This window comes from Temnothorax americanus, unplaced genomic scaffold, assembly GCF_048541705.1.
Source record: "Temnothorax americanus isolate GAGA-0224 unplaced genomic scaffold, ASM4854170v1 Scaffold1, whole genome shotgun sequence".
Taxonomy (NCBI): Eukaryota; Metazoa; Arthropoda; class Insecta; order Hymenoptera; family Formicidae; genus Temnothorax; species Temnothorax americanus.
In genome coordinates this window covers 8,808,220-8,832,917 of record NW_027509230.1, presented here as the reverse complement: position 1 = coordinate 8,832,917, position 24,698 = coordinate 8,808,220, and the positions used below count along the sequence as shown (strand labels likewise).

Below are 24,698 nucleotides of genomic sequence, written 5' to 3'. Positions count from 1 at the left end.
TTTTATTGGAGACACGATTTATACCACAGAACGGGTCAAGATAAAAAATGTAATAACTCTTTTACATTCTATATATTGCACTTTGTCGTGACACTGAATATAACTTCAGTTATATAATTCGTTTAGCACGATCGACTTACTGATTTTATAAAATATAATGCAAAAAAATTGAATTTTAATATCTTTTGAGTTGCATTGGAATTACATTTCTCGTGACGCTCATTTTTAATTAGCGCTTTACTCGTTAGTGAATCAAGCGATAATCGGGCGAACGTGAAGAGCGCGTCTTTCCGCGAGGATTGCCGCGCGTCAAGCTTGGATAATAAATCCGCGGCGGCGGGGACTACGGGACGAGGCGTCAAATAAACGTGCCCCGACGGAGCCGAATCGATCTTCTGCCTAGGCTGTCTCCCCTTCTCTTTCGACCCCTCGCGCTAATTCGTATTCTCCGCCGGTTGCAACGCGCGTCGGTAGCAGTTCTGGAGACACTCGGCTATAGGAGCCTGGCCAGTCCGCTATCCCGATATTCGACATAAACTCTTTTCAGTAAGTACAATTCACGTAAAGTCGTACACGCGACAACGTCACAGGCCTTCAATCTTAATTTCCAATCTTCTTATCACACACACACACAATTCAAATTATCAATTCTTTATTCTAATTTCTAATTCTTATATCAATTATCTCACAGATAAGACTACATAGGGGAACGTAAACCGATCAAATAATAAAATCGATGAAATAACTTATCTGTTAATTAACTTAAATTTTAACTTAAATATACATTTTAAGAATTTATCTTAGGTGTCTCAGAATACTATAAGCTGGTATAAAAATCAACGCGTCGTTGAAAGGATTAGAGATTAATTCGCGGAAGCGCGCGCACCTTTTACTCGCTAAATGCACGCACGCTTTCTGTTTGTGTCCCACGCGCATTCCTCTTCCTTCCTTTTCCTTCGCTTAACGTCGCGGTCGGGTACACGCGTTGGATCTGCAGATCGAGATCATCGACATCCTCGCTGTCGGGACGCCGCCGCGCCGCCGGGAAAAGGCCGACGGCGGAAGAGGCTGCTCGTTTTATCGTTAGTGCCTCGTTCTCGGAACACGTTCCGCGGCCGGACAACCTCGGAATGTTTGCATTCCTTATTCCTTGTTCCTTATCTTCTGGATGACCGTCCTCCGGCGATCGCGCGGTAGCACACTTTCCATTTTCGCCTTTTTAATGCGCGTTTGCCGTCTTTTACACAGAAATTCGCGATGAGAATGTCACAAAAACTTTAAAAATTAAAAATCGAATTATGAAACGCCTTTAATTTCTTCTCTCGGAAAGCTTCTGTTATTAAGAGTTCTCTCTTTGTTCACTTTGACAGTTAAATTTTTCGACATGCATCAACACCATCGAAAGTTTACGAGCATATTTATATTTATCGAATAATTTCTATATGTTTTTGGGGAGGCAGCGTCTCCTCCTTCCGTCATTAATTTTCTTAATCATGCGAAAGAACCTCAACGTGTCACCTCACCACGTTACAACTGCCAATAACGCGGTCAGTCGAGAGAGGAAAAAAATGACGGCGGGGCGCGTAGAGTTAATACCCCTTTTTACGGCATCGTTGGCTCGAGAGATTTAGCGGTTACACCCCATAGTACATCGTAAAGTCCGAACACGAGCGCGGAGCGGGAAGGGAAACCGACCAGGCAAGGCAGGCAGGCAGGCAGGCAGGCAGGCAAGGCAGGCGGCCTCGATCGAACTTCTCGCTCACGAAATAATCCGCGGGTCCGCCGCTTCGGGCGCCCTAAAGTGTCCCCCCCCCTCCTTTACCGAACCCTCTTCCCCGTCCTTTTCTCCTACTGCGTGCGCCCTTAGCCCTTCGTATACGGTGTCCCTTGGTTTCGACTCCGTTCCGTGCGCCTCAGTCCGACCGCTCGGTGGCGTGCGCGACTCGACTCGACTGCACGCGCGTGCATATTGCACCGTGCCGTCGTAGTGCCTCGGTAGGCTCGTAGGCTCTTAGGGTGAGGCGGAAGGCACCGCACGCATATTTCCGAGCGTGACGCACCTTGGACGCTGGGGCTTGGCTCGAAAGATATCGCGCCGCTGCTCTCTCTCTCTCTCTTTCCTCCACGCGCACGTGCGTGTGCGTGTGCGCCTGCACATATCTCTCTTTTTTTCTGCCTTCGGCGCGGGAGTGTGCGTGCGTGTGCGGTACGTACGCGTGTGCGCATACGGGGTGTCTCGAGCTATAATCGCGTCTCCTTCGCCTTTAACTGTCTTCGATCGAATTCGAGATCGGACCTTCGCGGTGAGTTCAGCGCAGAGGACAGCGCTGGGGTTCATTGCACCTTGAACGCACGCGTCTCTTTGTTTGTTTCGTGTGAAGTGAATTTTCCCATGGAGATAAAACGGTAGCGGCAAGCACCGCGGTAAAATAGCGAGAAACTATTCGAACTCGAACGTACTGGACGCGCGAATTCTCTTTCGTTATCTAATATATTCCCGTTTGGAGTTTTCATACATCGATGCTCCGTTTTCTACATCGTTAGAATACGATATCCTCTACCCAACGATTATCATCTTCGATCATCGCTCTCTCTCCTGCTCGTCTATCGCGATATCTGTTGTAACTCTAGGACACCCCGTACATACTCGCGCGAGAACGTTCATCGGCATCGTGCACCAAGGAGACGAAAGGAGCGCGAGGTTCAGTAAGACGGAGACGGAGGACGGCAGAGAACGAAGGGGGCACGGAAAGAGGGGGAGAGAGAGAGAGAGAGAGTCGTGTGGTGAAAAAAAGGGAGCGAAAGACACGACGCGACACGCACGGAGCGTAAACGGATACACGGCGCACACGATTAACCGCGCCGTCGTGCCGGTTCGTCGTTTCAGTCGGAGGAGTCTTTATACGACTGCGCCAGAACGCTCTTTGCCGGCTGCCAACAGTGCCAACCGGTACGCTAACCGTCGAATAACCGGCGGTGGCCGCGCTCGCACCGACGACGTGTATGGAATGTCCCTCGCTGTCCGCGGAATCCAACAGCGAATTGGTATGAATCTTTCGTTAAACGCGACGTTAACGATCTTTAAGTCACCAGTGATTGAAAGCGACAAAGTGTTAAATGAATTGGAGTGTTGTTCGTGATAAAAATATATAAAAATTTCGGAGCTGCGGGTGAGAAACGGGGGAATCGATCGAGATATAAATAAATCATTAAGTGCTCCGTGACGAAATCAAGTTCAAACGACTTGAAGCGGATTTGCCTTAAGTAAACGTCGGTTTGTGAAACGTAATTATGAATGACGATTTATAGAAATTGAGTGAGATAACACGCGACGCAGATCTTCGCGAGTCTCTGGACTATAAATACTTGTTATATATACTGTTTGACGAAGAGAGAACTAGGAAGAGACAGTTCCGTGAAGAAAAGTCTCTCTCGACATATCGGCATGCGCTGTGCGAACTGTTTCGCGAATGCAGAAAGTTTGCAGCCTCGGTAACGGAAAATCGTGCTCGCGGCACCAGTGTGCTATCTTTCCCTCTAATCTCCGTGCGCTCTTAAATATCGCCGCTCCTGCATATTCGCTTAATATCTGCTGAAAAAAAAGAAAAAAACTGGAGAATTACGAAATTGCGCGCGCACACCGCGCGTCGTGTCGAAAGAAGTCGACGAAGATTATACGTTGTGTTTTGTAAGCAGCTCTGTGTGTTAATTACGCTTACACCAACGTGACAACATATACCATTCCCGACTTCCGGTGGCGGGCACGACCAATTTCTACAACGACAATTGATTCGAGATGGATGACCGGCGCTGGATGTAACTTTTTAATCGCGCCGACAACCGACAACAAGTTTATTGTTCAGTGCAAATATAATGTGACTGTGAGCGCAAATAATCATAATGCCGACTTGTGTCAATCGCGGACATTAATCATTCTCCTAAATGCGTTTCGCGTTGAGAAACATCAGAGGTCAACGCAACCTGTTGCACTTTAGCAGCCGAGACGTCCTACCGATTTAAATAATCGCGCATTAGTAAGTATATCCCCCGATTTTGTTTTCTTTGACTCTTCCGACACGAAGAAAAATTGCGCCCGACTTACCTCGCTTTTCGTCGATGCATATAATATACACGTATTATCGCGCACGTGTTACGTCGAGCGAAATACTCCAAGAACGGTCCATCTCTGACGACATAATATAGATTCTACTACTCCGATTTATCTTCAGGCAAATTTATTCTACCGTTAATAATTTACCCGAATATATGTGTGTGGAACACATCCCGGATATGGAAATGCGTTTACTATCAGCTTTAAAACTCCCGTCCCATCGAAAACTGCGAGATATCTCGAATACATGTTCATGTGTCGAAGTTAAAAGCTCGCGCGATGCGGATTTCATTATTTATAATGAAGCGTACTAATATTTTTCTTGACAAATATTACATTGTACGCGGTGGTAGATGTTTCAGATTTTTCACGCTTATTATTTTATTGCCGGAGCGCTTTATTTAATGTCGAAAAAACTTAACGTCGATATCGCGCGTTGAATCGTGCGAGAATTCTCGTTTTCGTTTTAGACTTGTTCGCCCTAACGTTTCTCGCATTTTTATTTTCGGAGAAAAGCCCCGCTGCGGAAAAGCTACGACGGAGAAGAGAAACGGCGACGTGTTCGTTGGCTGGATCGGCAGTGCCGTAAAATCGGAACGATGGCGTCGTGACTTGTCGCGGATAATTTCGCGACGAGAATACTCGCGATGCACCTGGAGGTACACGTCGCGCCGGGTCTCGAACGGCTGTAACGTTTGCCGCGGTCTTTGACCCCCTGCCCGGTGCAAGCCAGAAGCCCGCGACGAAACGGCATCGTTCCCGAATCGAGTATATAACGAAAATGGAACGCGTTAAAAATGCTGCATTTTTACTTATTTAAGCTTTTTATATTTATTTTCCGAATGTCGCTCCGCGTGACGTTCGCTGTAATGATGTGTGGGAAGGGGAAAGTGCGCCAGAAAACTCGTGCAGAAATATTTCGCCATGTGCATTTAACTGTAAAAAAAGAATCGTCTTTCATTATTAACACTGCGCGGACACCGTGAGCTTTTTAAGGTACAGTCGATTTTTTATTTATGATTTCCACGGGAATGGGAAAAAAATTGCAACAGTTCCGGCTTATGTAACTGTAGAGATCACTTTTTGAAACCTTAAAGATGATACATGAATTTTTATAACACAGAAACACTTTCGGAAACTCTTTGAACTTAAAGGTCCCAGTGTGTCCGGGTGAGTGCTCCGAAAACACGATGCCCACGCAGTGTTAATTAACCTTGTGTTTTAAAGCGATTTTTTAATCACGAGTGATCAAGAGTTTCCCCGAGGAGTTCGTATTCGTCGAGGAATCGTATTCCGTGGCTATCGCGCAATATAGAGAAAGTATCGAATTCCGTTGGCCAGGCGAGATCGCGTTTTGGCTTCGAAAACAGCCGAAAGTGGATAAAAGAAAAAAAAACTACCGCTTCGCCGCGAATCGCTTGCCGAAATGCATTTCGGCCGTAATGCAAAATGCGCCCTCCGTTATGGTTATGATTTAACGGGCGTTCGCAGCATACCTCGCGTGCGTGCGTCGCGAGAAAAACACGCGGGGAATGGCGCGCGCGTATTCTGCGTTCGACGAACTTCTCTCATAAACGGCATAAACGCGGCACGAAAGTTGCCGCTGATGGCTGGTGCTCGTTTCGCGCCATCGCCCGAGGTGATGCGAGCAGTCGCGTTGTCGATATTACAAACGGTCCCCCCGCGCGGTCGAAGGGTGACAATTATTTCGGAGCGGTTGTGAGGTATACGCAATTAATTCACGATGAATCGCGAAAAATCGCTCGCTCGCGTTAAGATATCAATTTAATCCTGAATCCAAGCAACAATAAAGTACAAAAAAAGAGCTGGAAGAGTAAGAAAAAAAATATGTTCTTGCTGTAGAACGGTATTTCCGGTATTTTCGCAACGCATCATTGCCATGCGGTTTGCGGTGTTTCGTTTAATCCTCGACAGAGAATCTCGTATGACAAGCTTATATGCTTCGCGCCGCCCACAATTCTGACGTTTCGTTTTGTTATCGCTGCGCGATGGTTAAACACGTGGATGCATGGCATCATCCCTGCTCGTTCCTATTTCGAAAAGAAAAAGACCGTTCGACATCGGGATCGAAATGCAATTTCTCTTCTGCGCGCTCACGTTTTATTTCCATATCTCGTTGTGTCGCTAAAGCATCGCGTGGCGAACTCGGTGCCGTGCACCGAGCGACGGTGTGACGGTTTCGCGGTTTTTGCAACGTGGAGACGCCGGCTTTCGCGTGCTCGCGTGACCCGCGACACATTGCTTGATAGCGGGTGTGGGGAGGGATACGGGAGGGAGAAAGTGCTAACTCACATTAATTGCGTTTTCGGGGTAGACGCGGGCGAAAAGTTTGATTAAATTCGCCGCTTTCGTTTCCTCGAGATTCTCAAGCACTTTATCTATCGTCGTACGTAATTATCCGTCTCGTAACAAGTCGTTGTGAGAAATACGTTGCCTTGTATGCCGTTAAAATCAGATTCAGCGGGCGGAAGTTATGATATTTATAACGAGAATCCGGAAACGGAGCCCGTATATTTCGTCGCTTGTTTTCCTGGTCGTTGTGTGCAGCGTAAAAAAAAAAAGAATATTTTTAGATTCCTATGCCAAAGGAGAAATAATAGAGATCCTATTTTTAACCCTATTCGCTCCAACCATGCCTTTCGTGTCCCACGAATTTCTAATAGTCGTTTGTTCCGGAAAACAAATGATCGTGGGAGTATCCCCTCCACGCCGGAAAAAAGTTATTGTGGCTGGGAACCTCAGGTAAAAATTTCAAAGTTCTAGCTCATTTTCTCTCGAAACGGCGAACAATCAAAATCTTAGATGAGGGACACGAAAGTGCATGGTTGGAGGATTACGTCAGTGTTGTGTGAAAGGTAAATGAGCATTTTTTGTTTCGATAAAAATGTATTTTTGTGTATAATTTAAGCGTATTTAAAATATTTTTGTCGTTAAAAAAAATTCAACATTCCACAGAGGTCTATTATGGCTCAGAGGCAGGTGGAAGAGGTGGGGAGGATCTACGATTATAAAAAAAAATTAATTTTTTTACATAAAAAATATCTGTCACTTCAAATTCGCCTTTTTTTATTCAGAAATTTTTTTTCTAGCATTCTTTAAGTCCTTAAAGTCCTTCTGTACCATTTAAAAATTACCAAATTTGCGGCGACGAAATTAAGTATTCCTATTTAATTAATAATTATCTCATATTTTTTTCTTATTTGCACTACTTTTAGTTTTAATTTGCGTTTTGGTTCATTAAGCTTCGTCAATTTGTTCGTGAGTTATGATTTTTTGAGTAAAACGAGTCGTAACGCGTGTTTGTCAACATATAATTGTTGTAAAAAAATATTTAAATAAATGATTTCCAAATTTTCTTTACATTGCTTTTTAGTCGAAGGTACAAAGATATTATAATAATTTTTGGAGAATTTTTCAAAGCTATTAACATTTTGAAAAACACGTAAGACTCGAAAGTGCATGGTTGGAGGAATAAAAGGGCGGAAAAAACGTTGGAGTGAATAGGGCTAAATATATCTAAAAGTGGTTTTTTTATAATTTAGATATCGGGTAGATCAATTTAAATTTTCTTTTTAAAATATCGGTTTCCAATCGAGTCACTTCATTCCAACTTCCCGTCGTCACCAGTTTAATGTACACTTAAATAATGTATGCTAAATGCAACATTGAGCTTTTTATAAGCAGCGATTGGCGCGTAACTTTACTGCAATTTGAATAATTTAATGAGGTCTCTGACGCATGTATAATATTTCTGATAATGAGCGGTCCGATTTACGATACTTTTAACGCGCCCAATAAACTGCGCACCGCGAATGTAAACGAGTATATGATTGGTTTTAATTACGATGATGTTCGCATACATATGCGAATGAAAACACGATGTTTTTGCAACATAGTTTCTATTATTGGTTTTAACATAAGGTTTCACAGAGTTTGTTCGCACGAATAAAACATGCGGGAAAGAACGCAATAAGCTCAGTTCTAATAAATCAAATTGCGTTAAATTGGGAGTCCATCAATTGATTTTGCAATCAACTTCATTAATTACTCTTCCAAAAATATCAAAAAACGATTTCGCGCTGCACGTGACATTTTGGACCAACTTGTATCTCAATTGATTTTCTCTCGATTTATCTGGATGGCTAATCTTGGACAGCGTTTCTTTATATGCTTGTGTATTTTAATGCCGCCGAATATTTTTCGTGTCTCCTGAAAGATAAGGATTCTCGAGTAAACTTCTGTATCTCTAAACTAAACAAACTTTTCAAGCTGAACGACTGGAAAATAAGACTTTTATTGTTAGTACACTATTTTGGATGCTAACAATATTTTATTAGAGTTTATCTTCGTGTTGATCATATTGAGGGGATTTCGTGTTTCTAACTATCTCAAGATTATTTTGTGATATTTGGTCAGATCGTCACGTTATATTCTCTATCGTCTCTATTCAAGAGATACTATTGAGATATTCCTGATCAGCCCAGGTCGAAAATTACGTTAGGAAGCTCGCAGTTGTCCGTCCAGGGGACAAGGAATGGAACGTAAACTAGTCTTGATTTAGCGACGAGAACGAAGGACGAGGGAAGCCGAAGGTCGAGAGAGAACCGTGGAGAATCCAGCCTTCTAGGACGTGTTCGGTACGACCGACGCGGCGACGTTTGGTAGAAGCCTTACGTTTAACCGCGCTCCGCCTCGATCGCGTTCGTCGAGGAGAGGAGAGCGCCGCTTGTTTTTGTTCACGTGGCGCGCGCACGGGCGGCCTCCGGCCACGCACGCCACACGCACGCATACACGCGCGCAAACGCCGCCACGTAAAGGCAAATTTACACGGCTCGTTCCTTGACGGTGATCGTGCCGGGTGAATCATCCGCAGCGAACGAGCTTAGACGCGTACCCGTCGACGACAGTCTGTTCGACAGAACCTCGCAACCCAATTTGCTAAGATAGAAGGGACGAACTTGACGCGATCGAAACAGCAACCAAGATAGGAAGTTGTAAGATTTCTGTGAGATCATTTTTTCGACAGGAAGAGTGAGAGGGGGAAATATTCGTTATGCGGCCTAGATGAATCATTATACCATTGTCACGCGTAATCGGAGAGATTCTTCGCTTTGCCCGTCTACTCTCGATCTAGGCCGTTATCTGTCAAAAGCGTACCGTGTAAATTCGCCTTAAGCATCGACGATCCTACGTCTCTCAGCGTCAGGACCCTCGTCGCGGCCGTCAGCCAGCAGCAACGGGCGAGACGGTGGCAACGGAAAGGACGGGGTAGAGGAGGAGGGGGAGGATGAGGAAAGGGGGGATACGACAATGCCCCACCCCGGTTTCTGGTATCGATCTGCCGCAACGAAAGTCGAGATACCGGCGTTGGAAGTATCAGCCGAACGGATAAATCCAAATTATATCGGACCGATATATATAATATATACACATATAATGCATAATACACACACATATGTGTCCATATATACGTACACATCCCTCCGCGCGTAATAATGGCCGCGTGTACGGCACGCTGCGCGGGTCCTTTCCAGCTGCTACCTGACTCGACGAAGGCCAACCCGGTCTCGCTGAACGACTTTTGTCTCGAAAATGTCGGTTGCCCGCGCTCCTCCCTCGGTGCCGCCGCCGCCGGGCCGATTTGCCGCTGTTACCGAGAGGCCCGAAAGCCGAGCTGAGCCGAATTCTAAAAAAAAAAAAAAAAAAAAAAGAAACGGTCGCGTTATCACCACGCCGCCACCGGGGAATTATTCCCGCTTCCCGCCGGTAGACCGACGAGCCGAGCGGCGCGTCGCGTTCGCAGCGCGTCTCTCGCGGGGTTTGCCGTCTGGCGTGAAACGTGAAACGCAGAACGCAGTCGGAAGGAAGCGGTTACGAAGCGACGAGCGGCTCGGAGCGAGTCCGCGGTGTGCGCGTGTTCAACGACAGACCGGAGTCTTGCGAGCTACTGCATTGAAAAATAAATCGGAGACGGTGTTTTTATAAATTCGCGGGAATGCGAGGTAAACGTTCAGTGATATTGTATTATACGTGAGATCGAATCGCGTCGAAAGACAAAGTAAAGAGAAACAGCGGAAAAGGTTTAGGAATTCACATTTAGTATCGTTTCGCTGCGATGAAGTCACGATTAATGATATCAACGCGTTGTTAAAGCTGGCGCATATATTAATCGCGTAATAGAAAAGATATTTTGGGGAAAATTTTTCTCAGCGGCCGTTATTTCATATCGAGAACTCGTGTATGACACGGCACGAAATTAAATCAACTGAATTCTGACGGAGTGTAACGCGCTATAAATATATATTACGCGACACGCGACACTTGACACACACACACACACACACACACGCTCTGAAATAATTCAGCGCTTTATCGTTTTACATAGAAATCGCGAAAATTCTCAACACAGGCAACAGATCCAGCGGATCGTGCCCGTAGGATCGCATTATAGCTTGCTGAATATCTCTCGAGTGCTCGGTGGACCGTTGGTTTTCGCAATTCCGCGCGATAATTTGCAAAGGATTGAAAAGCCGACGATGCGTGCGCGCGCTCGCTCGCTCGCGCCGTTAAAAACCATTGAAAGCATCGCGACCATTGAAACGTGATCGCTGCCAACTGAGAGGCAGGCAGGCAGGCAGCATGCAAAGCCGACAGCTGCAGGAGTGCTCTCCGTAGCAGGTATGATGTAGGCAGAGGCATGAGGAATGATGCGAAATTATGGCACCGATATGTACAAGTTCGCGCGCGCGTGCATTTGTACGTATAACGCGAGCAACGCGTATTGCGTATCGCGTATCCCCTCCGAGAGAGAGAGAGAGAGAGAGAGAGAGAGAGAGAGAGAGAGAGAGAGAGAGAGAGAGAGAGAGAGAGAGAGAGAGAGAGAGAGAGAGAGGATACGCAACACATGTGCACGTAAAGGTGCGAATTCATGGGACGCTCGTTTCAGCGTATCGCGAGATCACGTGATTTCGATTTGACGCTAGCGTCAAGCAAAGAAAGCTGGATTTTCTGTCGAAATTTTGACGCTGTTTTTTTTTCATGAATTTCAATTGACGCGCGCCGGCGTCAATTGTGGTCATGCGACCTTCTTGCCGTTGAAAATGAGCGTCGAGCGTCAGCATGAAAAGGCACCTTTACGCTCACATCGTCGCACGTGCGCATGAAAAATCGCGGCTCGCGGAGGGCGATCCGCTTTCGCGCGCGCCAGCGGCGCAATTTCAGCGCGCTAGACGCGCGAAAAAATGAAATAAACACCGGCGATGTATCAACGCCCACTGTCGCCGCGCGATAAAAGTGGGCCGATTATACGGGTCGTTCTAGAAGCAGCGGCCGCGATAAATACGTGCGAGAAAAAGGGAAACGAACGTGGTAGTAAGTCGCGCATTTCCGGGACATTGTTTTTCGAAAAGCCACGTCCGTCCCGATGAATCAGAAAATAGAGGCGACAACGATTGTTTCAGCGCTGGGGCATCAGTCGTTTATTACGCGATTATTCATTATCGCGGATGAATGGCAGGATCGGAGAGAGATATCAGCCGTATCATAGCGTAATACGAGATCGCAAGATGACGCAAAAAGTTAATGATGCTACAAGCATCGACATCCCCGCGATATATCGTCAATTACATGTAGAACTCACGCTCACGCTCGCGCACTTCTGATGAATACTCTGCATGCGTAGATCACTTATTTTCGCCGTCTGACACATGCGGAATTCTAAGAAAAGTCTTGTATCCGTGTCCGTAAATAAACCACTTTAAAAATAAAAATTTATAATAAATTTATAATTCAATTAATGCCGAAAAGAAAATAAATAAAAAGATAAATTTTCAGATTTTCAAAGCATAATTAGACATGTAAGTGCTTCTTATTTCTCCCACGCGAAGATAATTGGGATACACGCGATGTCTCACGCGAAAAGTCTCGATTTTTGGTTTCTATGTCAAGTCGACAAAGATGTCCAAGTGAAAAGTTCCTCTATTATTCGTTTCAGTTTCTTAGCTGTTCCGTAATCTTACCGGTTGCACAAAAGAAAATATATATTAACGTCGCGAGAGGCGTATCAATTTTTGAAATTAAATTCCTTCAGCTTCGAGTCTCTCCGCAATTTTCAGTGTCCCACTTGAGCGACGCAGCGAGCGCGCCGCGTCACCGCTCGGAAACAATATAGACGCGCACGCGCTCATGTGCGTAGAGCTCCCGCTCATCTGCACTTATCAGTTAACACATTCCTTAATTAAACGAGGCAGTCGCCCCGACGTTAGGGAAAACGAGTAACGAGGCAACGACGAACGGAGCTCGGACCGTTCGTGTGTGCGCGCGCGCGTGTACATACATGTAAGTGTAATTGCGCGGCTGTATAATTATTGAGCGCCATCCGCGCGCGTACACGTTTTCGCGAAATATCTCGAACGATGTAATTAATTTTAAAAGGAGGACAAAAAATACAATTTTCTTCCTAAAGCAGGTGCCTCGCGAAAATAGGTGCGATACAGGGAAGCGGGACGACTCGATTCCCGCGATCGAAATCCCACGTGCGTGACACATAGAAGCGACAAGTTCTCAATATTCTCTCTCAAAAATAGACGGCGCAATAATCAAGTCGCAATTCGATATCGATCGATTTTTTTGCCATCTTCAACCGAGATTCGTATTATAGGTCGGCTAAAAGTCGTATACGAGCGAGCGTCATATTCGAGTGGCTCTGAAAGATGCTCTCTTTTTTTTCCTCTCTTCATAATGTGACACTTGGCGAAATTAAAAGAGACGTTGTTTTTCTACTTTATGAGCAGTTGTTAAGCGTTGACGCTCTACGCTTCATGCGGAGTCTGATGTATATACGTTAGGCGTCTGTGGCGCTTAAACATTGTTTGCGAAGTAGTTACGTCTGCTACATATAATATCGAGAAGTTGGCCGAACTCACGCCCGAACTTTCCACGCAATGCGTGAATTTAGCGTGTATGCGACTACAATCGACATTTTACTCGGTTCTCTCGCAGTCGGGCGCGCAATCTGGAACAATAACAGTATCCCGCTGCGCTACTTAATCGGTATAATACAAAGAAAGAACCTTCGGTAAAAATCGATGTAATGATGTTCGCCAATTATTTCGCGATTTTGCGACAGAACACACGATGCAGCAAAAATTGAATTCCATACGATGTTACCCCGTAACAAGCATTTAAATATACTTTATCTTACAACATCCTATTTTGCGAGCAAGAAAGAAGTGCTTCCAATAAAAATGCACCTCTTTTTTTTTATACATATTTGCATTTGTTTCAAGCGGTAGTTATTTCTGTTTAAAGCGAGCAGGGAACCACAAGTTTTAATAAAAACACATTGACCGCTGTATTTCTGCATGGAAAGCTGCTGTGAAGCACGTGTTTCGCTCTTTCCCTCATATAGCTAAGTCCGCGACGTCATTAAATCCGCGAACAGAAGCGAAATTGCATAATAAACCGAATTCCTCCTCTCGCCTTAATTAGTCGGCCAGTTGGAAAGTTTCAGAAGGCTCTCGTGAAACGGCGCGACTGTATTTCAAAATCCAGAATCAGATATTCCCCGTCGCTTTGCACCTCGCGATAAAAAGTTTTACCGTGACGTGTGCGTCGTCGCGACTTTCGTTTTTTTTTTTATTTATACGAGACGCGACCGGTCGACGGCGATGGTCGAGAGAAGAGAGGATTCGTCGGCACGCGGGATAACGAATCATCTCGTTGGAACTCGTCGATCTTTATGGGCCTATTACAGGAATAGGCCTTGAACACGTGTTCCCCGGAGCTACGGAGATCAGTGCGCGCGAGAGCGGCTCCTTTTGTCTTTTCTGCTCCACGAGGAAAGGATTCCTCGCTTATTCCACGTAATCGGTCGAACATATTTCAAACGCGGTGACGCAATCGGTTACCTGGCGGCGGCGGCGGCGGCGGCGGCGGCGGCGGCGGACGATCGAGCGCGAACATCCACAAAATTCACCTTTAAACCCCTCGAATTCGATTTTGATGAGTAGGCATTCTCTCAAGATTGAAATGGCGAACCCTCACTGGGATTCGTTCAATGTAATCCAACTGTATTTTCGTACCATCGATTTTTCGATTCAAAGCGCAAAAAAGTGACGAAGTTACATATATGGTAAAACTCTCCTGAACGATCGCGCTCCCCTTTTTTTAAATCAAACTCATTCTATCAACTTTTCTCTCTTAATTTAAATATACATATGCAATACACATCGTGCATCTATTCTATCCATTATATTCCGTCCGTATATTATTGTGTAATTTTTTACCAATGCAGGAGTACATGGCACAGGAGGAATTCGGAGCATGTTCCTTCCTTATTTCTCTTATCACGTTATATAAACTCGCCCTTCATTCTTTTCGTTTCTATTATCGTCGGCGCGTATCGGCTACCGGCATAGTTATTAACGTCGAAAGCGCGGCCGTTTCTTCGCTCGCGGGCAATGCAAACACAGCATGGTATTTGCATCCGCTGAATAATCATCAGTATTGGTTTATGAATGCTAAGAATTCCGCGTGTATATCAAGGGTCGCGGATTCCGAGCGGCGCGGCGCGGCGCGGCGCGGCGTCGGTCGATCGCGTTTGCGCTCGCACCCGCTCCTCGTTCAGGCCAATGATCGATCAATTCCGCCGAACAAGTGGATACGTCTCTACGATTCTACGGAAAATCAAAGAGAGAATGATAAAGGAGGGCAGAGGAGCGAGGAAGAGAAAGGTCGAGAGGAGAAGAAACGAGAGGGGAACAGGACGAGGGAAACGAAAGAAGCCAGAGGGCTGATTTATGGGCAACTGCACCGCGAGGCGTTTTCGCTGCGTAACTTCCGCCAATTTCGTTTCGTCTTGCCACGACGGGGGGGGGAAGCCCGGTTTCCGGTTTCTAACCGAATAGCCATGCTATATTGCCCCAGTGCGGTGTGTTACAAATACTTCCTTGTGAAATATTCCGCAACATTAACGAGTATCGAGATGCGCGGGCCAATGCATTATAGGATCAAGAATACGGTCTCTGCCTTCGGTTTTCAAACGAGATTGTCAGTGATTTCACAGGAGCTCAATAACGATTTATGAATGCAATATTCCCGCGTGATGCGTTTTAATATCACTTGATAGATATTTACTGTGGAACGATTTAGGGTAATTAAATAATAATTGATGATAATCGAATTTATATGAATAGAAGAAAAAGATAGGTGACTCCGTTCCATTAATATTTTTATATCTCATAGTTTTACATTTCATGTATATTTTATGAAATATAATCGAAATAGTTGTAGAATAAAGTAGCAATAATTAACAGTTGCGTATTTAATCGTTCATTATGCTTCTTTTACAAGCGGGAAGCTTGAAATCTCTTTTTGCAATTCCAATCTGTTAAAAAGTAAATTCATTTATATAAAAAATTTCGTTAAAAAAAAAACGAATTTCAATCGCCTCTATTGTTATTGACATTTTTTGTTATCTCTATCTACGACCGGCTCGCGTTGATCTTTTGTTTGCCAGTTGATTTTTTAATCTCTCTCTCTCTCTCTCTCTCTCTCTCTCTCTCTCTCTCTCTCTCTCTCTCTCTCTCTCTCTCTCTCCGTGCCTCTTTCGATACTTCAAAAATCTCTATTTTTGCCCATCGACAGCGCGATTGTTACCGTCGATGAATCGCGAGTCGTATACGCGCCGAGAAGTTAACGAGCGAGGATTATACCGCAGAAACGAATCGCAACAGGGCAAAATCTAGGCCGTGCGACTCTCTGAGAACTGGAACGTGCGTGCAGGTGCGAAACCTCGCGGGACTCGAGGGAGACCGAAGAGAGAGAGACGCGTATTTCCCTTCTCAAACTCGCCTCTCTCGTTACACCTGGACGACTGACTGAGCTTAAACTGTAATACGTTACGCGATCGCCAGTTTATAAGTACGATAATTTTTCATTATCGGTATAGCAACGCTGTATTCCAGAGTCACGATCATCATTTTTAGAGACAAAGAGGAAGCGCCGGACAAAACAAGCACTTTCGCATAACAACAGAGCGATCATGATAATTGTAAAGTAGCATTTTATCGTTGCATTGATAATTTGATTCATGTAATTTATGGAACGTAAAACGACGCGTTTAGTATCATTAATTACTTTTATTGTCGGGCGTTATTAATTGCTTTTTCCGCCTGTTGAAGCGTATTGGGATCCGCGTAGGATATATTTTTCTTATATAAGTGGAAAAAATGTCTCGCGTAGGTCAACGCAACAGTTTTTACAGGTCCATTATTTTTTATTACGGACAGGTTAATCATCGTTTCAGTGAAACGAACTCGCTCGAGGAAAATGCTCGTACATCGATTATATATTGCGACAGGTATAAATGCGTTGCGTCGCGGTGCTTCGCGAAAATTGTCGATTAAAACTTTGAGGTCGGCCATTAGCCTTCACCCACATTACTCAATCGTAACCATTGCGCGATTGCGTCAACTGTTTCTCCGGTCGGTTCGTCGCGACTGCGTGACGTATCGAAGGTGTTGCTCGCGGAATTAATTCATGCATTAATTATCATGAGTACTTAAGTCCTTCGTTTCTCGATATGCATTATATACGCAACGCATATATTATTCCGCGCGATTCCTACCGCGCGCACTGCATTTTCAAGCAGTGCTGCAATTTTATATGCAAAGTGTCTGGCAAGAAGAAGGAAGAGCACAGAGTCACAGTTATAAATCTTACAAAAACGTATAATAAAAGGAAGTTGCTGCTCCGGCAAAAAGTAAATGAAGTTCACGATTAAACACAGTACATGGTAATAGGTATAATTTTTGATAAACAGGAAAGATATTCGTTCGTGATAACTTAGATAATTTTGTTTCCTTTGAAATTTACGTTAAATTGCATTTGCTATTTTTGCTATATTTTTTTCGAGGTTTTATTCTTCGTATGTGTTTGTTACGCTATTACTTATTTTATCATTTAAATTAAATATTGCGGTAATTACAGGGATATGCATTTTTCGGTATTAACGTGAGATAAAGTGATAACGGTAGCAATGACGGGACCGTATTATAACATTCCCGCTAACACGAATCGCGCCTCTGTATAGCATTCGGAGTAGAATATTATACAGCACGGGGAAGATTCTCGTAATACTTTTTGCATAATTCTACTCTGGCCAACAACGAAAAGCTTTTTAACGAAATCTCGAAAATACTGATGATCCGTTATTACATTAATGCATCGAGAAAAGAGATACGTGGTCCACCGCTGGACATTGCATTTAGAGACGTTTCGCGTGGAATAAAATTGCGCGCATTAACATGACTGTTTAACTACATCGGTAATGACAGCCAATGCGACAAAGAGAAAAGCGGCGAGCATTGCCGTTACATAATTAAAGGGATGGAGTATTTCGTGGAAAATGTATTTTGGCTGTGTATGTGGTACTGCGCGGGAACTTTCAGTCGCATGCAATTAGCAGGATCTCGTAATTGATATCAGGCAATTTGCTATTCTCGGATCGGGAAAAATCGTGCCGGACAACGATATCCTTTCCCGCATTATAATTCTTATCGCTATTGCGAATTATCCAATTATTAATTGTTCTGATAATTCGATGTTTACATGCCCCAGACTCCAGACGCGTGTCGGACACGCGTATAACGCGATGTTGAATTTGTCACGAGTCATCATTTTTATTTTTTAAATTTCATTTACAGAACGTAATTATCGCCGCATTTCTTTATATCGATATTTATTTTGCAAGTTTGATGAGACACATGTAATCTGAATCGCGTCGTCAGCTGATTCTAAACTATTTAATTCGCACGATGCGTATTATTTTGTCATATTTAAAGCTTAACTTGTAAACATTTTTTTCCCTGCAGCGTGTAAGCTATCGCTATCTCGAAATTTTTATTAAATAAAATCCGTCTGGAACACAGACTCGCTTAAATCTGTCGCTATGAAAATTGGATAGAGGCGCGGCGAGTCGTGGTCCGTGCCGAAAGATTTTTTCAAAATGCATCAAATAAGTCAGCGCAATGGGATCTCTCGATGACGAAAATGCCAAATGCGCGGGGGCGCTGAAGAAATCACGCTCGCACGTCAAATCGTGGATCGAAAATTGCCACTCTCGGGGAAGACGCACTGACCCAGATACCGGCGTACTACATGGGGAAGGTCGTATGTAAACATATGTGTGTGTATACGTCGGATCTACGTATATATAGATTGACGTGTCTGTACGTACATACTCTCGAGTGAATAATACTCGAGCCGACGCGTGTACACGTGTGTCCCGCACACACACGAGCATATACGCGCACACGCGCGCGGCCCGCGGGTGGCGTATAAAATAGAGGTTTACGTATTTTCTTCTCCCGCTCGCACACGAGAGCTCGCGTGTGCGTCGCGCCCGTTTATGTGCACGCCGGTAATGGCAATGTACGCGCACGTCGTGCAATACGTATCGCGAAATGTTTGCCACGTTGATTAACCACGCGATAGGGACCTTTGAACAGGAGCGAAATTAAATTTGGCCGCGCGCTCGTAGGGTTAAAGGGGTATAACAACGAATGTCATCGCGTCTTTAGTAAAAGAAAAAAGTGATTGGGGTATTGAGATATAATATCGGTATTGTCCCATCGAGGGTGCAAGGAAACGAATAAAAACCAAATGTTGCGCGATATTAATTACTTTGTTATGAATAGAATTTCGCGCCCGTCTTTAGAATTAATATATCAGCACAAGTTATTTGAGAGTGTTGCCATAAAAAATGTTTTCCAATATGCTTGTAATGTTGCATTGTTATTACTTTTTAGTAACGCCACAAAATTCGCAAATGATCGAAGATAAGTCTCGCGATAAGGATATAAAGTTGTCTGACGTATTTTATATTTACGCTCATATGGATATTTACATAGCAGCGACGTACACGCGCGTTTGCGTGTGTGCGTCGTCAGCGCGTAAAAACGCTTGGCAGTGTTTGTGAACGAAATTGTGGTAGTGACGGGTGCACATACGTGCGTACGTAAAGTTATATCGATGACTCAGTCAGTCTCGCTGACTCTCGTTACAACTCGCGCAATTTACAGGCGCTTTCTCAAGGGATCGTTGAACTCCACCGAGCACTGTCTCTTTCCGAGGTTTTTTCCGTTGACCGTCGTTAAGGTAGATCAGTATAGAAGTTAACGTCAATCATACATCGTAATTAGCGTGTAACGAAGATTTTTGAAAACCCGCGAAACTGAAACGGACTTGACGTAGTTGAAAAGTGATTTGGGAAAAGAGAATTTATAACGGAAGTGTGTTTGGGGATATATATTTACTGAAATATTTACCTTTTTAACGCATATGTTACATATTATAACATGCGTTATGCCCTTTAAAGCGTGATCAGGAATATGAGAATTCAAATACGTGCTTCTGCATTGATCAATTGAGGTCATGATAATTGCATTTTACGTTCAGTATATGTATAATCAAGAATAGATCGTGGTTTTTCATTTTGGGCATAACAATTGGCTGTACATGAATAAATGAATCGTGGGCAAGATGCACCGTGATGATGGCCGCGATAATCAATGGTTGTGGTTGATGGTATTCTACTGTCTGTATCAACAGTTAACAGCGGCAAAATGGCCATTTCGTGTTCCCGCTCGTCGTTGCGTGCCGATCTATAATTTAACAAAATGTACCGTTCAAAATGATCGATATAGCCGAAGATAATTATTATTCCGCACTTACACACTCGCGCAAATACGACACGTGGGTGATGTAATTGTGTTCCGCTTTGATGAGCATCGACGAGGCGAGTAAAGGCGTGTTCTTAATTACAGAGCAGTGCGATAGAAAGTTGTGTAATATATCTTTTTTTATAATCATTGTCGATGCAGTCGGTCTTATCGCGTCACATCTCTTTCCGTTTCAGATAAAATGAGGCAAATTGCGTTGTCGGATCTATGACCGCAACAACGCGATAATGAAATCGGTATAATTTACAATTCATACTTTATAATTCCGTTTTACGAGGCACAAAAGTGAGCGGTAAAAGATTAATATGCTGACGCTTTGCGTCGCGCGGTATTGCCAATAAAAGTTATTGTTATTGCGAACGATGCCGCTAATTTAAATATCCGCGTGCGCGCGAACGCGCGTGTTATATGTGCGTTATGTAGGTATGTGTGTGTATGCGCGCGCGCGATTGACGTTTGGATGACGGACGTCACGTTATTCATGAATTATGGATACAATTGAAGCGCTTGATATCGCTGAAATGTCGCGGTGCGGCTTTTCCGCGTTCATACGCGGGGGGGGGGAGTGCGCGCGCCTTTTCACGCTCGAGGTCGAGGCTTTTTGGCCGTTATCAGCGCCGGCAGATAAGAGCCTTCCTCGTTAATTAATGAATTAATGCCCTGGCAGATAAAATCGGCCGAGGTCGGGCAAGCCATTGAATCCCGGACTCTTTAATCCGCATCACCGGCGGCAAATCGCGCTTTCCATGTGACGAAAAAAAACTAAAGGTCGTGTCAGAGCGCACATAATTTATTGCGCAACAGATTATTGATTATTCGCGGACGTGTTGAGAAAGTTGAAGCGCGCGAACGATATAAGATAGCGGCAAGAGTTTGCCGCTAATGACACGGTTTTTCTCAAAGATTCTTTTTCTGCGATCGGGAGGGAAAGATAGCACGATTATATTTGTTTGCTATAAGGAAGATTTATTCAATCTTCCCGTTTTTCAAGATAAACATGTATTCGGATTGTATGTCATGCAACTATAATGTTTAGATTGTTAATAGTTTGTCAGTATCATGGATTCTGTATTGTAGATTTTATTATCATAATTGTAGATGTGTGAAATTGTATAGCTTTACTGCTTTAATGTCAGATATATTCTTCACTATTATGTACGAATCTCGTGTTCATCGATAAACAACATGCGCGGAGGAAAGAACTTTGGCGAGATATTAATATAGCCGGGAATGTGAAGTTCGCGAGATTCCGAGGTATTTCTTGCTCGAGTTTGTGGAGAATATCATCCTACTCACATAACAATGTTACACGAGAGTATATCATCTTGCCGTCTCCAGGTCTGATTGTGAGTGGTAAATTGGTTTATGGGGCAACATTTGGATTGTATCCGGAACGCGGTTAGTGGACTCCGTATACTTCACGGAGACCTATTTTCTCCCGGTGGACTTGTTGAGCGATATCAATGTTAATACATGCGCATCTTTTTAAAAGAAGTTTCCTTAAACGTGCGCGAGCGTACATGTTTTAGTCTTACTATACTCGTTTTTCTAAGTCTTTTCACAATTTATTTAAGAACTATTATCGTTAATCATGTCCACAATATCTTAATCACAGATTTGCATGACGTGTAAAAAATTAGATGGTCCGACAAGAATCTTGACACTCGTGTGCAAGATTAATATATTTAATAAACGCTAACGATCTATGTACTATCCAGTGCGTTACTTGTAGCGACAATTGTCCTGTCCCATAAAAAAAAATCCGTGTTACGCCAAAACCACAGAAATACACTACATGCGGATGACGTCGAGTCGATTTCGCAAGTGGCTCGTAAAAATCTGAAGTGCATATGGGCGTTTAAAGGGAGGTATAGTCTGTGTCGCCTCTTCGCGCCGGAGAACGTCGCCATATACGATTGTCTCGGTTAGATATACACACGTTTGCGATATCCATCATATCGCGTATCGATCATAATTTCTGTCGAAACGCGGAATATGGACGCGCGACCGGATAGCGACTTCGCAACGGCGAGGCAGGCAACGCTAACATTGACTCGTCATTCATGCATTAGCGTACGCCAATGTAAACGCTTTGCCTACATTCATGTGTTTCCTTTCCCGCGGCAAACGCGATCGATGGCAAATATTACTTTGGTCAATTCCAGTCGGCAGTCTATTTACTTGTTTGTGGTATCACTTTAATTGTTGCGCCGATAGACAAAAGTCGAGAGAGAGAGAGAGAGAGAGAGAGAGAGAGAGAGAGAGAGAGAGAGAGAGAGAGAGAGAGAGAGAGAGAGAGAGAGAGAGAGAGAGAGAGAGAAATGGAGTGGCTGGTCAGTGGGAGGGTGGAGGGGGAGGGCGCGGGGGCGAATACCGATACGGATGTGATTCCACGGTTTATATGCACGATGCGCTTTCGTGCATCGACTAGGCGCACGCGTAGTTACGAATACCAGATGCAGCCACTTATCTCCCCCAACGAACCTTTCGGCCAGTTAACTGTTACGATACGTACGTGTAATGATGATGAATGATTCGGGATTAGTCTCAATTTCGGACTGCTCTGAATTATGACTGTCGTTATGAAGATACGGAGAGAGAAGTGTTTTCATTTATATATTTCATCACTAGCAAACACTATTATTTTACTGTCTATAAGTAAAAATAGAAAACGATGTTTTCGAGACGATATTTTCAGAGTATTAATATAATACTGGACTATTTTTAGACGTAGCAAGTATTTTTAACACGTTCGATGAAGTTTTTATGAGAAATTGTACTTTCTTCTCAATATATAGTAGCAGTTTTTAATTAATTCTTTGAACGGTTTGAATATCGCTTTTTTATCAATGAACAAACAAAGATTTCCAGAACTAATAAAATGTATCTTTGACTATACTGAATCTGTATATTTTCTGTAAGCATTAATTTGATAATTCGCATTATTCGTTAACTGCATTATTACATGAGCTCTAAAGAGAGGTCTTTTCTAATTGCCAATTTCCTAGAGTTGCAAACGCGTTTGAAATCGTTGCGGTAGCACCTCGACAAAGTCAATCCACAAACATATGGATTACGCGTGAATTTATAGAAACTGGAGTAACTCCCCGCACAGAAACGAGGAAGTTTGTTTTATCATCGTCGGTTCGATCGGAACACGTTTATGCCTGGATGCGCAATAACGAAGCGATCGTTCGCGATTCGTGAAAACGCACGCCGATGGGATATTCGCTGCCAGGGTGTGTGATCGCGCGTGTTCGCATCTTAATAATCCCCGTTCGACCGGCTGATATAAGAACATCCCATCAGGCCGTTCGGCGTTGTTATTAACGACGCAATGTGTTTCTGTGTTTCAGGTGCGATGGAGTCTCGCGGAGCCGGCTTCTACTATGAGTTGAGGCTTCGTAATTAATCGTGAGTATATGAGTGTTCTTCGTACATATGTGTGCGCGCGCGCGCGCGCGCGTGTGCGCGGCGAACGAGTGCCGCGCGCTATAACGAGAGTGCTGGCGAAATGATCGTTAAGCGATGCCCGTACGTATACGTATCGCGCATATGTAATGTCCTCCAAATTGCGAATTTAATATCGCGGGTTTTATTGCCTCGCGCGCTCTCGCTTCCTCCATCCCGTAATTTACGTTCGACAATTATGATCATATTAATCGTGGCGCTCTCGCGGCTCATTAATCGCGTCTTCTTCCACCGCCGAGAAACGGTAGAAAGTCGAAATGGCCTGCGGCGATTTTCATAAGCGTACAGCACGCACGAGCGTTTCGTTGTCCGATCGTTGATCTTTTTCCTCCCCGTAACGAGCGGTAGAATACGGGTCACATTAATATTTCACTATCGAGTTTTCTATTTTTACACCGCAAGTGCTATCTAGGAACTTGATATATACACATATGTATATACCATGTGTCATATCCAACTTTTTTTTAAACTTCTCATAAAATAGCGCTTCTTTGAACTTCCGATACGACTATAGAACACTATATAAAATGCATCAAACACGTGTCACGACAAAGAAACAGAGAGAGACAGTAGAACAGAAAGAGGTAATAAAAATTCCATTCTGTGGTTTTTTATGAATCACTCTTCGTACTCCAAGTTTACAAACCAAATTAAAAGTTTTAAGATATTGTTTTTTTTTTTTTATACAGATTACTATACACGATATTAGGTCATTATGCTTCATTAAACACCTCTATATATATCAACGATTTTATTATCAAATAAAAATTTTTAACGATTATTTGCGATATGTCGAGCATTTCGTTGAGTTTATCCGAGGTGCTCGCGCTACAGTCCGATCAGGTCCGCATTTATTCCCTGAATAAAGTGCTGTTTGAGCGTTAATATGACTTCATTCCGCAATCGATTTGAATTCGATTCGCCGCGAACGGAGGCGACGGCGGCGGCGGCGGCGGCGATTTCCACCGTGGGCGTCGCGCGGCATTCTCGAAAGGGATTACGGGCGCTCGGCCCGGCGCATTTCTTCGTATCGATCGCCGTCGCGAGTACTCCCACATAATTCGCTTATTACAGCTTCCGCGTATCTCCGCGTTTTCCCCACGGCATAGCCGAGTTCACGGAAAAAGTATATGTGCGCTCTCGGTCGGGAGGAACACCTACTCGCGTTCGTGCAATCACGCTCGCGCACGCCACGTACGTTTCTCGTTTCTCGTGCTACGCGCTACGAGCATCGCCGCTATAATTGCAGCCGATGCGACGTATGTACGCTAGCATGACGCCCGGTCGCCCCGTTGGTTGCGTACGCGCGCGCGCTCCTCGTATTTGTGCACCACGGATGTGCATGTGCATCT

General features: G+C 44.2%; 1 protein-coding gene across 15 annotated transcripts in view; it reads left to right on the top strand.

Moving 5' to 3' along the window:
• LOC143897516 (bromodomain adjacent to zinc finger domain protein 2B) overlaps window positions 1-24,698 on the top strand; it is a 162,447-nt gene that overhangs the window by 85,513 nt on the left and 52,236 nt on the right. For 13 of the 15 annotated variants that reach the window (XM_077406251.1, XM_077406297.1, XM_077406278.1 and 10 more), the window contains one exon: window positions 23,232-23,289. The gene's annotated coding sequence lies outside the window, so the exon portion shown is untranslated. Of the gene's footprint in view, window positions 1-10,020; window positions 10,135-10,791; window positions 10,811-23,231; window positions 23,290-24,698 lie in introns of those variants that run through there. The other 2 variants (XM_077406260.1, XM_077406269.1) reach the window with 2 other exon arrangements.